Here is a 3919-nt window from a genome sequence, read left to right as displayed (position 1 = left end):
TGCTCAAGGGGCAGCTGCTTCGGGCCCCACAACAATGACTGGGCCCTGGGCAGCTGCCCCTTTTGCCCTGCGTTAAAGACAGCCCTGACCTCCAGGAGACTGGGGCATGTGCACTCATAAAACTCACTCTCATCTCACTTGACTCACCCTTCTGCTTCTCCTGACTTCTAGGGATATTTCTCCCAATCCTGGCCGTTTTCTAATATTCACCCCTCAAATCAGCAACGCCATTCCTCTGGCGGCAGCCACAATCCACACACCCTAATTTCTTTTCCTCTGCTTCCTAGAGCCAGTCATCCCTTCTCATGTGCCCTCTGGAATGCCCGCTCTGTCTGTAATAAGCTCATCACTGTGCATGATCTTATCTCCAATTCCTTTAACATGCTTTCTGCTAATGGAACATGGCTTCAGAAATCCGACTCTGCCTCCCCTGCTGCCCACTCCCATGGTGGCCCCCACTGGACGCACTTACCCAGACCCAGTCGATGGAAAGGAGGTAGAGTGGGAATCCTTCTATCCTCACAATGCACTTTTCAAGTTCTGCCTTCACCTCCCTCTCTATCCATTTCCTCTTTTGAAGCCCACTGTATAAGCCTATTTTCCTCAGTTTCTTTGAGGATTGCTGTAATTTATCAGCCTCCTGGAGCAGTATCTCACTTTCTTGATGACTTCTCTGCCAGAGTACCCTATTTTCTCTCCTCTGAAATACCCACTATCATTCTTAGTGACTCAAACACCCTGACTACCGGGGGCGCATGCGCGCGACGGTGCAAGATGGCTGCTTCTTGATACCGCTCCGCACTTCTTGAGCCGAGAGACACCCGCATTCAGCCATAACTCTGCTTACCGGGTCGGATCCCTAGGTTGCTTGTGAACCTACTCACCCCCGGCGCCCGAATGAGATCCTCACAATTGAAATACAAGCGCGGCAACCAGCCCTCCGAGACTCCTCACACTCGCCGCACGCTCTGGGCAAGATGGCGCCCGGCGGCCTACTTGACGATGTAGCTCCCCGACTGTCGGCTGACTCGGAGGACAGTCAAGACCCGTTTGCTGAGCAGAGATCCGGCTCCCGTGGATCGCAGGGGTCCGACCTCCTGGTGCATATGCGGGACATGGTGCGGTCGCTCTACGCGGACGACATTCTGTTAGCTCTATCCTCCCCCCATATCTCTCTCCCCAATCTATTTCGCACGTTAGCAGACTTTGAAGCATTCTCCTGCTTGCAGGTTAACGAGACCAAATCAAAAGCCTTGAACATTTCCCTGAGTGCCGGCTGCCTGAGCTTGGCAAAAGCTAACTTTAATTTTTCGTGGCCCTCTTCCTTGCCCTACTTGGGTATCAAAATCACCTCCTCGCTGGACTCGCTCTTCCAGGCTAATTACCCCCCGCTCTTCCGCGAGCTGTCGGCCCTCCTTACCTCCTGGCACAACATGCCCTTATCCTGGTTAGGCAGGATTCACGCCATCAAAATGTCTTATCTCCCCAAGATCCTTTACCTCTTCAGGGTCCTTCCCGTTCATATACCCAGTCATATCCTCCGTATAGAGCAGAGGAAGATCCTCCGCTTTATATGGCATGCCCGTAAGCCCCGCTTAGCTGCCAACGTCTTGTACCACCGACGGGGGCAAGGCGGCCTCGGAGTTCCCCATTTAGCGAAATATTACATAGCGGCTCAAATAGCTCCACTGACGCTCTTTCATTCAACGTCAGCGCTACCCCAATGGGCCCTTATGGACATAGTGGAATGCGCCCCCCTCCCCATCCATAATCTACTGTGGACCCCTCCTTCCTCACGCCCCCCCATTCAGGACCCGGTCTTGCGGTTTAGCCTGCAACAGTGGGACTCGGTCAAATATACAGCTGGACTTATATCACCCCACCTTCCCCTCTCCGGTATATTTGGGACTCCCTCATTCCTCCCAGCCTATGAGAATGCACCAGCATTTGCGTGGTGGGCCCGGCGGAACCCTCTTTATATTAGGATCTTCCATCCATGAATGGGGTCAAATCCTTCCAAGACCTCCAAACTCGCTGGATGGCCCCCCTCACGGAGAACTTCCGATATCAGCAACTTAAGAGCTGTATCACGACCCTTCTTAGGCACTGTCCGTGCTCGTCCATTGTATAAACCTGCTGGACCTTACTTCTACTGTATAATCTGTAATTCCATTGTCCAGTAACCTTCCACAATTAACATACCAGATCCACCAATAGGGCTGCAAGAACTAATCGATTAAATTGAATATAATCGATAATGAGAATTGGCAACTGTTGTCAACGATTCTGATTACAAATGAGTTGATTTTCAATCAGTTGCCGCTGCCGCTCTGCTCCTCCGTTCTCCTCCCGGTGGTGCTGGCTGCAGCGGTCTCTGTCCCTTTCAATCCCTGCCTGTATCAGGGGCTTATGAGCCCCCCCATGTGATACCAATGAATTTGTAAAAAGTAAAAGTTAAATCAAATTAAAAATCCCCCCCAAAAAGTTTAAAGCTCCCTGACCACGCAAACGCGTGCATACTAACGATAACACAAGTTGGGTGCACCTACATATGAAAACGATAATTGTGCTACACATGTCAGGTATCGCTGCGTGTGCCGGAGTGAGAGCAATAATTGCCCAGCCAATATTCATGACTAACTCTAAACTGATGACCGGGCTTTTATTTTTTTTAAATGAAAGTTTGGCTATTTTATTACATTGGAGTTTTACAATAAACATTCTTTTAAATCCATGAAACTAATTTAAATGTCTAATATAATATATACAATTATTTAAAAAAAGGTGGGAAAAGTAATTTTTGGTTTTAGGCCTGACAAATTCTGCTGCAGGATGTGTGTTGTGGTGCTATTCATTTCAATGGCACCCCAAACGTGCCTCCCGCCCGCAGTGTGATCGCCCCCACTGGAACGTACGGTACTGCAATGCCGTGCATTCCAGTGCCGTGCGATTGCAAAAAATGTGCATGCAGTTTTATTCTCAAGTAAACTTTGCTTGTAACACTGCATTTGTGTATTTCATATTAAATGAAAGGTGGTATTTAATCTTTTTTCTTTAACCGATTAATTGAAAAAAAAGAATCGGCCATCTAATCGATTATGAAAATAATCGTTAGTTGCAGCCCTAGATAGCTCATGATACTTTCTTTTCCCCCTCTGCCAATTTTTCTATTGAGTTTGATAACATAACTATCCCTCCCCTGATGCCAAGGTACTAGGTGTGATCCTTGACTCCCACCTGCCATTTGTGCCCTACACATCCAATAACTACCCAAACCTTGCCACCTTCACCTTCGTAACATCTCCAAAATAAGTCTTCTCCTAACCAATGAAACCACAAAGCTACTCCTCCACTCAATTGTTATCTCTCGTCTCGACAATTGCAACTCATTGACCTATCTCTACACAGGCTATCCCCCCTTCAGTCTATCATGAATGCTGCTGCTAGACTCATCCACTTAACCAACCACTTAGTGTCTGCAACCCCCCTGAGTCAATCCCTCCACTGGCTTCCAATTGCCCAAAGAATAGAATTCAAAATATTAACAACCCCTTACAGAGCAATCCACAACTCTGCCCCCCGCTATATCTCCAAACTAGGTTAAATGTATTACCCTAACGTTCGCCTCAGCTCCTCCCAAGACCTCCTGCTCTCTAGCTCCCTCCTCAACTCCTCCCATGCTCGCCTGCAGGACTTCACTAGTCTCTCCCATCGTTTGGAACTCCTTACCCCAACCTGTCCGTCTAGCTCCTACTCTGTCTGCCTTCAGGCAATCCCTAAAGACTCATCTCTTCAGGGAAACCTATCCCGCCTCAGCCTAACCACTAAGCTACCACTATCTCAAACGATTTATCCCCACACAGCTACCATCTCTTGTATCACTTGCCCCTCCCTTTTAGATTGTAAACTCCCACGGTCA

This window comes from Nanorana parkeri, unplaced genomic scaffold (assembly GCF_000935625.1).
Source record: "Nanorana parkeri isolate BGI_ZX_2015 unplaced genomic scaffold, ASM93562v1 scaffold2307, whole genome shotgun sequence".
Classification (NCBI taxonomy): domain Eukaryota; kingdom Metazoa; phylum Chordata; class Amphibia; order Anura; family Dicroglossidae; genus Nanorana; species Nanorana parkeri.
This window is presented reverse-complemented; position numbering follows the sequence as displayed.